The following is a 14,754-nucleotide window of genomic DNA, read 5'->3' as shown; positions in this document are numbered from 1 at the left end:
ACTTGTGACTTTAGGTGAAAGTGAGGACTGCAGATGCTGGAGTTCAGAGTTGAGAGTGTAGTGCTGGAAAAGCACAGCAGGTCAGGCAGCATCTGAGGAGCAGGAGAATCGACGTTTCGGACAAAAACCCTTCATCAGGAAACCTTCTAGCTTTGCCTACCCAAGTTCAACACCAGCATCTCCAGATTATGGCAACATCTACCCTGTCAAGCCCCCGCAGAATTTTATACATATCACTACAATCTCATCTTGAAATTACTTGATGCATATGGGGTTCCATTGTCAGACACTATCTGCTCTGGAACACTGAATAAATTGAAAATAGCACTCACTGCATTGTTGAGTCTCTCAACAATGGGATCTTTTGAGAAGTTATTCATGACAAGGATATAATCTTCTGCACTATGAATAGGTTTATTGCTTTATTTGTACAAAATAATGAATGGAACATTATGTGAGTGTAGAGACTCACTGCTGGGGTTGGTACATTTGGCAAAGATTCATGAGTCCTTAAATATCCTGATTAATTGCTGGTGAGTACATAGATTCATCTGCTCTTTGTCTTGTACATTCAATAATTGTGTGTTCCTGGCGTAACACAAGGAAGACATCTTGGGGCAGTGCTATGGATATTAGGACTTGTTTGTCCTTGAAAATATCTTATTGTAGACACCAAATTTACCTCTATATGGCCAAAATGAACAAATCCTCTTAATTATGATGATGCCAATATCTCATAGTCCATTGGCATCTATCAGGTATGTGTGCCAATCGTTTTAGGACTTAAGATATTTATGGTTATAAAAGCTCCGCATTACCTTATTTCTGTAAACATGATGATTGAGGTAAACAATATGTGGAACTTAGTCATCCTCTGACACATGTCTTTTACTTGGCTAGTTCTGAACTTCATTGCTGTGTTTGCATTTGTGTACATTCTTAACATCTACCTTGTTACCAGTGTAGTACTATTTTGTTGGTCAGCTTTGTTTTGTACTGGGATCTGGCTTGGCCTTTGAAACCAAATTTCCTGCAAGTGCTAGCCCACTGTCCCTTGGTGCCATATGCTTTATGAGCATCTCATAAAGCTTTTGTGTAAGTGCAATAAAATGGATCTGTTTACCAATTTTATCGGTTTGACTGTTCTTAAACCATCTAATTATTGTTAGCTGCCACTATGGCTTCATACTTGCATCCATCCCAAGCATCAATGGGATTGTCCTTTCTCAAGGAAGTCCTTCCAAAGGTTTTCAATTGATGTGGAAGCAATCACTAATTCAATGGGCGACTTTGATGGTAACTCTGTGGAAAGGTCACACTCATACACTTTGCTGTGGCATCTTCCAACACAGTGATCACCTTATATTGAGCTGGTCTTTGAGTACATTCCTGAAGCTTTTGTGGATCTTTCTGTATATCTAAGGAAGCAGCAGAAGTATTAATTCTGCAAATCCCCTCTTTTGTGAAAGGTTACTAAAATTTTTATTGTTCTTAGTTTGGATCATCTATCATTTAATCAGTAAAATAGAATTACTTATATTTTTTAATAGCTGTAATTTAGTAAAGCTTTCATTAGCTCCCCTAAAGTAAATGTTCGCCTTTCAATTCTTTTTGGGATGCTTTCTTCTTGGTCATGAAGTACACTATTAGTTTATTTATTTTACTGCTTTTGTTCTACCTCTTTTATTGTTTCCATTTTATGCTTCTATTTCCCGTATTTTTATTGGTGATGCTTCTTTTATGGCTTTGATTCCTTTAAGATTGTCAGGAAAACCACAAATCCAAATATTTCTGAGACCTGTTCCTACAACCTAACTGTTGCAGAGTATCTATCCTACCCCAAGCTGAGTCACAGAGGGGAAGAGCATGACATAGAGATTGAAAATAGTTCACACCTGAGATGCCAAACCAAGGGTATAATTGGCATAATTGGACTCGTTAACTTCAAGAAAGTGAAAAACAGTGAAAGTAACAGGTTTTCTTGAACATGGATGGAAAAACTAAACCGAGGGCCACAAGACAGAATTGATATATTCTGGGGGCAGAGAGCTGATGAAAATGTTAACCAAAACATTTCAAACAGACAAACATCAGAGAATGTAAAGAGGCACACAATTCTGGTCTAACTCCATAAAGTTAGTCTTAGCAAAGTTCTGAAGCACAGACAAACCTCTATTAAAGCCACAAAGAACAGGAAATCCTCCATTACAGCTGAAAAGTGCAACAAAACATTCCATATATAAGCAAAGCATGGACACTGCAGAATAAAAATATTTATAGACGAGCATATGTCTAATACGTTGGTAGTTACAGGATCTGAATTGGTAGTGTGGAAAGATTTAATTTCAGATTTAGACATTGTGCTCACCAATCTATCTGGTAGATGTGTTTGTCTTTGACAGTATCCATATGAGTGACCACTGAAAAGTCCTTGTGGTGAAGTCCCATCTTCAGATTAAAGATTCCATCAATCATGTTTTGTGACACTACCACCATGCTAAATAAACAGACCTCAAACAGATCTAACAACTCAACTTGATTGTCCATGAGGCACTGTGGGCATCAGCAGCATCAGAATTGTATTTAACTGTAATCTATAATGTCATAACCTGACATATTCCAACTCCACCATTATCAGCAAGCCAGGTGATCTACCCTGCTTCAGTGAGAAATGCAGAAGGATGTGCCAGGACCAGCGCAGACATACCTGTAAATAAACTGGCAACCTGGTGAATCCGAAAAACAGTAATAATTGCAGACCAAACAGCAAGCATATCCCACTATAGAAAGGGCTAAAAGCATTAATACTGAGGATGTAAGCTCCAAAATTAGTCACACCCCTACATCAACTGTGCTACAACACTGGTGTCTACGCAGTACTGTGGGAAAATGTCCAAGTATAACCTGTGTACAAAAATGACAAAACAAATTCATCCAAGGCAATTACCACTTACTAGTCCAACCTTGAGCAAAGTGATGAACAAGGTCATTGACAGACCTATTAAATGGTTCTTACTCAGCAATAACATACACACTCAGGTCCATTTTGGGTTCCATCAAAGTCACTATGTTCCTGACCTCCCTTCCTTGAACCGCACATGGACAAAATAACTGAATGTTAGAGGTGAAGTGATAATGACTGCACATGACATCAAGGGAGCATTTGACTGAGGATTGTATCAAAACGTCCTACCAAACTGGAGTCAATAGAATCGGGCAGAAACTCTCCTTTGGTTGGATTCATATCCAGCACTTCACCTCCATCTTAAAGCTTCACTGCATGTGTTCCTCAGGTTAGTGTCTGAGGCCCAAACCTCCTCAGCTGCTTCATCAATGACCTTCCCTCTATCATAAGGTCAGAAGTGAGGATGTTTGCCAATGATTGCATAATATTCAGCACCACTTGCAACTCCTCAGATACAATATGGCCTGGACATCATCCAAATTTAGGCTGATCAATGACAAGTAAAATTTATGACATACAAATGCCTGGCAACAATCATCTAACAAGAGAGAAACCAAACTAGTCCCTTGATATTCAATGGTACTGCCATCACTGATTATTCTGCCTATCGACATCCTGATCAGAAACTGAAATGCATAAATAAAATAAAACAAAATAAATTCTGTTGCTACAAGAGCAGTCAGAGGCTTGGGATTCAGTGCTAAGTCACTCACCTTCTGATTCCCCAGAGTCTGTGCACCAAGGCAGCACAATGGCTTAGCGGTTAGCACTGCTGCCTCACAGTGCCATGGACCCGGGTTCAATTCTACCTGTCTGTGTGGAGTTTGTACTTTCTTCCATGACTGCGTGGGTTTCCTCCAGCTTCTCTGGTTTCCTCCCAGAGTCTAAAAATGTGCAGGTTGCATGGTCATGTTAAATTGCCCATAGTGTCCAGGGATGTGCAGGTTAAGTGAATTAACCATGAGCTATGCAGTGTTACAGAGGTAGGATAGGGGTTTGGATCTGGGTGGGATGCTAGTGCGAGGATTGATGTGGACATGATGGCCCAAATGGCCTGCTACCAAATGGCCTTACAAACCAAGCATCAGATGTATGATAGGATACTCTTCATTTGCCTGGATAGGTGCAAATCCAATAAAACTCAAGAAGTTCAGCTTTCTACAATAAAGCAGCAAGTTTGATTAGCATCCAAACCACCATCTTCCATGTTCACTCCCTCTCCACCAATGCACAATGGCAGCAGTATATACCATCCATAAAATCAGATTCACTAAAGAGGAAGAAAAGGACAACCAACACCCATTCCTAGACGTGATGGTACAGAGAACACCCAACGAAGAATTCACCACAAAGGCATACAGGAAAGCCACACACACAGACCAAGTCCTGAACTATGAAAACAACCACTCCAACACACAAAAATAAGTTGCATCAAGGCATTGTTGAAAAAGGCCACAACACACTGCAGTACACCAGAACTGCAAAAAGAGGAAGAAGAACACCTATACAATGTATTCGCCAAAAACGGATACCCCAGCAATTTCATCAACAGATGCCTAAGGGAAAGACAAAGGAATGAGGACATGCCACAACCCAAAGGACAAGCCACTTTACCATACATCAAGAACATTTATGAGCTGACAGCCAGACTACTACGACCACTAGGACTCATAACAGCACACAAACCAACAGCCACTCTCAGACAACAACTCACCAGGACAAAGGACCCGATACCCAGCATGAGCAAAACCAATGTAGTGTACAAAATCCCATGCAAGGACTGCACAAAACACTACATAAGACAAACAGGAAGACAGCTAATGATCTGTATCCATGAACACCAACTAGCCACGAAATGACACAACCAGCTATCCTTAGTAGCCACACACACAGATGACAAGCAACATGAGTTCGACTGGGACAACACTACTCTTGTAGGACAAGCCAAACAGAGAACAGTCAGGGAATTCCTAGAAGCATGGCACTCATCCACAGATTCTATCAACAAACATATCGATCTGGACCCAATATACCGGCCACTGCAGCGGACAGCTGGAACTGACAACCGGAAGCAGCAGAGACAAACCACTATAAATGCTGGAGGAAACAACACAGAAGTGCTTCACAGGAGGCTCCCAAGCACTGAGGATGTCACCGAGACAGGAGACGACACATCTGCAACACAAATTCCCAGCTCGGCGAACAGAACCACAACATTCATAAAATGCACTGCAGACATTCACCAAGATCCCTGAGCCAGGACCTCAAACTCCCAACCACTAACAAGTTCCCCTCAAACCACACACCTTCCTTTCTTTAGACTATATCACCATTCCTTGGTTCTTTTGCTGTCCTTAACTGTTAAAATATAGGAACTTTTTCCCTCACAACACTTCAAATATTACAGCAGTTCATGAAAGCAGCTTCCATTCCTTTCTCAAAGGCAGTATAGAATGGGCAATAAATGCTAGCTCAGCAAGTAACATCCACATTCCATGAATTAATAAGAAACGTTTTTTCAGGTAAGTATCTGATTCTCACAGAATTGCAGTGGACCTCCATAAATGTTTATTGTGTGGTTTCTAATGGGGATGAAATACATCTTGAATATTAAATTCAACCCAATATCTTCTTATGTAGCTGAATTTCATCTTTTGTTTTATCGTATTTCTGTAAATACATTAGGACACTTTGCTATGTTAAAGGTAGTGATGTCCTCATCCTGCATATGAATAATAAAAAAACTAAATGTAAGCTGTTGTTATTCATGCTCACAACCAAGACTACAGACTGGCAGAAAGGTTTCTAATTAATTGTCTCCTTAGCTCAGGGAATACACACCTAAACATTGGAAATAGCTGTATATTTCTGTTTAATTTTCATAGTCATTTAAAAAATGTGACCTGAGATGTATTCATCAAAATATGGAGTATAGACAAATTAAGATGGAATGAGCACAAGTAATTTATAAATTTTATCACAAGAGATGAGTAGTATTTATAGTTTATTTGCGGCAATGCTGTTACATTTATAATGCACATGGGGGGCTTTCAATGAATTACTACAATATGTAGACATTTATAGGCACATTTTATATTTATAGGGCTATGAAACATGCTTATTACATTTCAAAACATTGTTAAAAATTTCTCTATTTTTGTTCTGATTTGTTTGGGCTCTTTTTTGCATCTCATAGTCCGACATATTTGTTTTTGATATGTAAACATTAACTATGTATTGCAGACTGTCACTTCAGAATACAATTCCTGCTTGTCTTGCTATTACAGCATGCTCTGACAATAACAATCAAGCATCACCATTGACAGTGGTAACATTGCTTTAGTTTAATAAAATAGAAAATGCTGCAGTTGCTCGGCAGTTCTGGCAGCATCGGTGGAGAGAGAAACAAAGTCAATGTTTTGAGTCTGAACTGACTTCTTCAGAACTGAAACTGGCTGGAGAATGGTGGTTTTTATACTTTTGGTAGAGGAGGAGGAGGAATAAGGAGAACAGATTGTGAGGGTACCCAGAACAAAAGTTATTTTCTCTTTTTATTTCAAATTTCCAGCGTCCACGTTTTATTTGATTGCTTTAGTTAAAGCTACAGAATAAAATCCAAACACAGTGCAATATGTCCCTGTTTACCCAGAATTCCATCAACATGAGTAACACCATAATGTCTCATTCAAAACAAAATTGTAGCCTCTACTGGACAACAACAGAGATGTCTTTCTAGGTGCACTCACGTGTATTTCCATTGGTGTAGTAATAATTGGAAAACCTGTATAAAAAGTTTTAAGAAATGGAATTATCTCCATTTTTTTCAGCCTTTAAAATTGAAATTCTACCCAAAGCCTTCATCAGAGAGTAGTAGTGTTTGCCCATTTCACATATTAATAGCAATTTTACTGAGTAGGAGATCAATGGCTTGTGCTACAACGTCTCTTGCAATAAAAAAGTTTCTTGTTACATTCTCTTCTACCCTTGCTGCTACAGAATGGCATTCCTGTACCTGGGAAGCCATAGTTGTGGATATTGGGTGTGGAATAGGGAGGATGGGTTCAGCTATTCTCTGTATGGATTGATGCTATGAGAAGCAAGTCCAATGATCACAGGCAGAATGGTGCAGAAAAGGAAAACTTTATGATGAATTTCTAAACAGCAGAAATCGGTATTAAAACTCCCTGCACTCTCCTATGTCAGGCAAACATCATTTTTGCCCTGATCAGGTGACCCTGCATCTGCTGTCCCTCATAAATCGCAGCTTAAGTTACACTGAGTGTATGAGCAGTGTAGACCCAAAAAATGTAACTGTTCCGCCACTGACTCTCACTCTGAATAAACAAATTAGACCAGTGGGAGCTCAGCAGGCTAACTGTTGGAAGACTCATAAATTAGAAAGAAGCTTTGCGGAAATGTTTTAATCGTAAAGAGTCTTGCACGCAAATGTCCTAGATGAAAAAAGTGGAGATTCAAATTATAAATTGCTTATAGACTGAAAAAGAGGAAATTCATTCTAACATTATCTACTCCACATTGCACTACAATTGCAATTCTTGAAGAAAAGTCTTGATATTGATGACATTGCATCCACTTATCATTCATGTTACATTAAAAACAATAGTCCTCCACTTGCATTAAGTCAGAAATAAAATAAAAGATTTAAGTTTCCTCTTGCTTCACTATTTTCAGCTCCAAGTTCCACTGTCTCTGAATCTCAATATACATTTGCTTCTTTTTGGATCTTTGTCTTCCAGCCTTAACCATTTAATAATCATTTAATCGATATTTTAGCAGGGGCAATAATATCAATTATATGATTATTAAATGGTTAAGGCTGTTAAGCCCAAAGAATGTGTTATATCTGGCTTCATCTGCTGTAGTGTAGTTTCTCTACCTTTTAGCAATTAATATTGGTTTCAAAAGTTTAGAACTGCTCAGGACTGTAACTTTAATCAGGTACCTTGTAAGATAAATTGCCTTTGACCCGTAGACGAAAGGTGAAGAAATCAATTTCCCGCAACAGCATGGAAGGTAAGAGGTCACTGAAGAATTCTATAGAGGTATGCACCTTCAAAACGGTGTGATCTATTTATGAATAGACACTAAAATCTCTTACAGTGCATTGTTCACCAGCAAAATAATTCCAAAGGCTTAATAGCACAAGAGCATTTGTAACAAAAATGTTAAATCAGCTAATACTCCTGATGCATTTTACAAAACAAGTGTAGAAAGTACCAAATCTTTATCAATTCACACCTCTGAATATCACAACCAACTCTATTATAATCAACATGGTGGCTCAGTGGTTAGCACTGCTGCCTCACAGCACCAGGGTCCCAGGTTCAATTCTACCCTTGGGTGACTGTCTGTGTGGAGTTTGCACATTCTCCCTGTATCTGCGTGGGTTTCCTCCCACAATCCAAAGATGTGCAGGTCAGGTGATTTGGCCATACTAAATTGCCCATAGTTTAGGTGTTTTAGTCAGAGGGAAATGGGACTGGGTGGGTTACTCTTCAGAGGGTCGGTGTGGACTTGTTGGGCTGAAGGGCCTGTTTCCACACTGTAGGGAATGTAATCTAAACATATAAATCCACAAGCAACAAACTACGTTGCACTAATGTGAATTGTTTATATCAAATGCGGTAAGACTGGTTGCTGCTGACATCAAGGCAGAATTTGATTGGATGCGACACCAAGGAAACCCAACAAAACTCGAGTCAGTGAGAACTTGACAAAAGCTGTGCACTGATTGGAAACATAATTAGCACAACAGAAAATAGTTGTGGTTGTCAGATGTCAATTCACTCAGTTTATAGGACATCACTGTAAGAGTGGTGTCTCCAGCCCAAGCTGCTTTATCAGTGATCTTCCTTCTGTCATAAGGTCAGAAATGGGGTCATTTGACGATGTTCTCTCAATATTCAGACCCATCATGACCACTCAAACAGCGAAGTAGTCTGTATCCATATACAGCAAGACCTTGACAAAATCTGGACTTGGGCTGATAAGAAGCAAATGCCATTGATAGTAAAATTGATAACAACAAGTGTTGGGAAGTGATAGTCTCCAACAAGCAAATACCTAACCATTTCTCCTTGACATTCAATGACAAAATCCCCAACTGTCAATATTCTGGGGGTTACCAGTGACCAGAAGCTGAACTCAACCAACCATATAAATCTCCTTTGTTTTTACGTAATTCTCTCTTTTTCTTGTTTAGTTCATTCACAAAATGCAGGCATCGCTGGTTAGGTCAGCATTGGTTACCCACTGCTAATTTCCCTGAGGGCAGATTGTGGGCAGTCAACCACATTGTGAATCTGGAGTCATATATAGGCTAGACCAGATAAGTTATAGAGTCATAGAGACTTGTGGCACAGAAAATAGCAAGAGTCTGTGCGAGGCACAAACAAGCACCAAGACATTCTGATCCCGTTTTTCAGCCTTTGGCCCATAGCTTTGGCAAGGATTTGGCGTGAAACTTGATAAGGTTCAGAAAAGATTTACAAGGATGTTGCCGGGGTTGAAGGGTTTGAGCTACAGGTGTCGCCTGCCATCCTAGCGTACAGTGTTCCTTTGAAGCCTTTCATGAGTCGAAATGATATAAAGCGAAGAATTTATGTGGGAAAGATTTCTGAGCATTCCCATACCCAAAGACTAACCTACTAAAATAACACACAAAACCTAAAATACCACTAACGTATAGTAAAAGCAGGAAACATATGATAAGTACATAGCCTATATAAAATAGAAATAATGTTTGTACTGTGTAGTTTCACTCACCAGAATTGGGAAGACAATGAGCACACTGGAAGGCTGAGAGGTGGTGGTGGTGGTTATAGTATGTTCGGCTGAGTCGTCGGAGGTTGGGGAGCTGGGAGGTATAAGAGGCTGGGGTGTAGGAGAGAGAGGAAGAGAGTCAACTATTAACACTTCTGGAGAAGGCCCTAGGAGGCACCACTCTCACAGCACGCCTTTTCTCGTAGAAGCGAAAATCCTCTTTCGGTTAGCAAAAACAGGTGTTAATGTAAGTCTTTCGTAAAAGCAAATTGGCGTAAAGCTAGTGTTCGAAAGGCAGGGAATACCTGTATAGGGAGAGGCTGAATAGGCTGGGGCTGTTTTCTCCGGAGCGTCAGAGGCTGAGGGGTGACTTTATAGAGATTTATAAAATCATGAGGGGTATGCATAGGCTGAATAAACAAGGTCCTTTCCCTGGGTTGGGGGAATCCAAAACTAGAGGGCATAGGTTTAGGGTGAGAAGGGAAAGATTTAAGAGGGACCTAAGGGACAACTTTTTCATGCAAAGGGTGGTGCATGTATGGAATAAGCTGCCAGAGGAAGTGGTGGAGGCTTGTACAATTGCAACATTTAAAAGGCATCTGGATGGGTACATGAATAGGAAGGGTGTAGCAGGATCTGGGCCAAGTGCTGGTAAATGGGGCTAGATTAATTTAGGATATCTGGTTGGTGTGGACGAGTTGGACTGAAGGGTCCGTTTCCATGCTGTACATCTCTATGACTCTATTAGTGAATCATAGTCACCATTCGGTTAGCTTTTGATTCCAGATTTTTATTGAATTCAAATTTCACCATGTGCACACTGCGATTCAAACCCATGTCACCAGTACATTTACCTGGGATCTGGATTACTAGTGCAGAGACATTATTACGATGTCACCGACCCATTTCTTAGACAATCGCTCGAGATTAAAACTGACATTCTCCTGTTCCAGAGTTGTGGACCCTGAGATGATAAACTGTCCAAAGCTGGATCAGCATTATCTGTCACATGTGGAGCAAGAGGTGGATGGGTGGGATATTTGGCTTTCAACTCCTTCTAATGTTGGTGCTAGGCCTCAGGCTGGGCCCATTGGACATGATCAAGAAGACTGGCACTTTTGCAGATGCCTCTTCCTCAGTTTGAGGGATCCTGGACAAGAGATTGCCACTTGTCACTGAGGACATTGCAGTTTTCAAGGAAACTTTGAGGACATCCTTGGTGAAAGGTGGTGCTGGAACACAGGGGTGATGTTGAATTCCATCATCAATGTCTGCTCTCACAACACAGAAGCTCCTGAGGTGTGAGAATAAAGCCGTGTTGTCTGGTGGATTGCTGTGAATGTTGTTGGTTGGGGACAGGGTGGGAACATGCTACTAGATGACCATTGTCTTGTGGATTTTTAGCTTAAGACCCATCCTCACATACACCTCCGTGTCACGAATGGTTTGTGTGTGTGGATGTGGAAGGTTTTTCTCTGTACAGCAGATCCGTGACTCATGTCTTGGTTCTGGGTTGGTGGTAATGTAGGTTTTCCAGACTCCAACTCATCATGTGAGAAGCTCTATTCTCAGGGATATGGGGTGGGGTTTTGCGGTGATAAAGACGGAGAAGAAGATTGGTATAATGATCCAGTCTTGCTTGACTTCAGTTTGCACACGTACTGGGTCTGTTGGTGAGGATCACAGCTTACATGTGATAATGCAACAGTTTGATGGCGGAGATAACTTTCTACATGCAGCCAAATTTAAAGGCGATGTTTAATAATCGCTTCTGGTTAATATAATATAAGCCTTTTGATGGATTTTCCCTTGTGGGAGAAGCTAGGATCAGAGGTCATAATGTCAGAGTAAGGTGTCACCCGATTAGGACAGAGATGAAATGAGAGGGTAGTGAATCTGTGAAACATAGAGGGCTGTCGAGGCTGGATTGTGAAGTATATTCAAAGTTGAGAGAAATAGATTTTTAATCAGTAAAGGAATCAAGTGTCATGGGAAACAGCCAAGAAAATGGTTTTGAGGATTATCAGATTAGCCAAGATTTTATTAAGTAGCAAAACAGACTCGATGGGCTGAAAGTCTACCTCTGCTCCTATGCCTAATGGATTACAGCGCTCCCTGTAACCCATCCAGCTAGTTCAGGTCAGACTTGCCCCTAAACTGGTCACAGTTTCCTAGAAATCTGATGCTCTCCCTCATACATCAGTTCTCTAGCTATGTATTCAGTTAATAAATCCTTCTGTCTTGTTCCTACAAAACAATGTAGATAAAATAGAATAAACCAAACCATTTAAGCATAACACAAATGCAAAGACTTTTAATTACACAGTAAAAGTATTATCCCATTAATTCACAAACATTCCTTTATAAACTGAAAAGAAAAGCAACAATTTTTGCATTGTATTTAAAAAACCACTCATGCAACCCTCACACCAGAGTCCTTGTACCTAAAGTCTCAGTAGGTTTAAGTCACTTGTGGCATCAACTTTTATACTAAAACATGCTTGTTCCTGGAACTATTTCACCCCTGAGCTTCTTCAAACAACCTACTCTTTTCCCTGCTCCCTTAAAGGAGGATTGCCTTCCATGAAGAATATTACTGTTGACTGATTGCATTGGGGTTGTATGCATTGCTCAACAGCATGTATGAAGCATAAGAAAAATAAGAGTACTCCCTGATTCATGGGTGTACCGTTGGCATCCTTATCCATTGAGGTGGACAGGATGAAGCTGACTGAGGCATCATATCCACTATATCTTCATTCTGTCTTTTTCTTCAAAATATCTCACCTCCCTCATTTTCCAATCAGCACTCCCTTGACACTCAGGACTCATGCTTAACATTCAGATATTCTCGCACATACTCTCTTATTTCAATTAAGTCAACTCATCTGCAGAACCCACTGCTTACACATACCTCATGTTATTTAATTTTGGTAAGCTCCTCACCTGGGCACAAACAACAGAATTCCTGACCTCTCCACTGTAGATTTTAAGAAACCACATTTTTTTTATTTTTGGAATTATAACCTGAATTGGAACTTGAATGCTGGATTTGGAATAACAGGAAATTTTTGTAAACTGAAAGTCAAGTGCAGCATTTCTTTTGACCTGTGTAATACAGCATTGCTTTTTCAAGCAGTGAGGGGGAAGTTTAAAACTGAGTGGTGCAGAGAGTCTTTTGAATTAGGAAATTCTGCCTGACAACAACCTCTGATTGGTTGAGTTGCAGAGTATTAAAAAGCTGTATATGTCAGGGTAAGAGACAAAAAAACTGCAGATGTCAGAATCCAAAATAGACAGGCAGGAGGCTGGAAGAACACAGCAAGCCAGGCAGCTTCAGGAGGTGGAGAAGTCGACTTTTCAGGTGTAACCCTTCTCCACCTCCTGATGCTGCCTGACTTGCTGAGTTCTTCCAGCCTCCTGCCTGAATACAGTACATATCAAGGAGCAGAGGAAAACATCCAGACCCTGTAGACAAAAAACATGTCTCTGTCTCTGTTTCTCTCTCTCTCTAAGCATGAAAAATGTAGAAAAACCTAAGAAAGCCTAAAACAATTCTGAAATATGGCAAGAAAACTCACTAGGCCTCATGGGCAGAAATCCCTCCAACAAAATCGATGCAACTTGGATGTAGCCAGAAAATGTAGGAGTCAGCCCTATGTCTTTGAACCAAAGATGTAATGGGGTCAGGAGCTGAGCTGTCCTTGGAAGAATCCAAACTGAAAGTCGATTGGGTTGTTATTGCTGAGTAACTACTCCGTGATGACACTGTCGACAAGCATTTCCATGTCTTGCTATTTGTCAAGAGTAGAATGATAGAGCAATTAGTATGCAGTATTTAATTTGTCCAGCTTTTCGTTGGCTGCATATACCTGGGCAACGTTACATTTTTCCAGGTAAATGCTGTTGCTTTAGCAGTTTCAAAACAGCTTGACTTGGCTCGTAGTCAAATATAGAGTAAGTCTTCAGCACTAATGCCGAAATGTTGTCAGAGCCTTTGTAGTATCCACTATCGACAGCCATTTCATGATATCACCTGGAGTAAATGGAATTAGCTGAAGACTGGCATCTGTGATTTTTTATCTACTCAGCACTTCTGGCTGAACATGGATTCAGTGTTTCAGCTTTGCCCTTTGCTCTAATATACTTAGTTCCTCCCATTACTGAAAATGAGGATATTCACGGAGCTGGCTCTTCCTATTATTAGTTTAACTGTCTACTCCCATTCATGACCAAAGATGTCAATAATTCAGTACTTAGATCTGATTCATTAGTTGTGGAATCAATTAGTCCTGTCTGTCACAAATTTCTTTAGTTGTTTGATGTGCAAGTAATCCTGTGTTGTAGTTTCACCAGGTTGACACTTTTTTTGATCTGACTGTTGCTAATTTTGACATGTCCTCTTCCACTCTTGTTTGGACTAGGTTTAACCCATTGGCTTAATGGCAATAGCAGAGTGGAGGATGTGTCAGGCCATGAGGTTATGTGCTGAATATAATTCTCTTACAGTTGATGGATGTTGAAGAATGTTGAATTCCTCGATTAGTTCAATAGCTACCAATTTAGCGTAGTTGCAGTGTCACTGAAAACAATGGAAAATAGTCAGACACTGGGAAGAGTGCACTTCAATGTTGTATGTTCCTATATACCATCATGCCATTTATATGTATATTCTCATTGTAATACAATAGCAGAAATTGCACTCAAAGCTTTTGATAGAGTATTCTGGGTCAGTATGGTTATGCAAGGCAGACTGTTAATGCCTGCATGCCTCGGAGATGTCCATGGTTTATCAGACTCCCTTGTGGGTGTATGAGACTAGAACTACTCTCCACCCTTTTATAAGAAGTAATGGAAACAGTTTCACAGTTAACTCTCCAAGGATAGATGGAAGGGTAAGGTCTACATCCCAGGAAAAGTGAAGAAGGTCTGGCAATAGTCAAACAGCAGGCTGCACCAGAGGGGTGGGCTGGTCCGAATGCAGATATCAAGGGAAAGTCATTGGT

This window comes from Hemiscyllium ocellatum, chromosome 4, assembly GCF_020745735.1.
Source record: "Hemiscyllium ocellatum isolate sHemOce1 chromosome 4, sHemOce1.pat.X.cur, whole genome shotgun sequence".
Taxonomy (NCBI): domain Eukaryota; kingdom Metazoa; phylum Chordata; class Chondrichthyes; order Orectolobiformes; family Hemiscylliidae; genus Hemiscyllium; species Hemiscyllium ocellatum.
Note: the sequence above shows the minus strand (reverse complement) of the source record.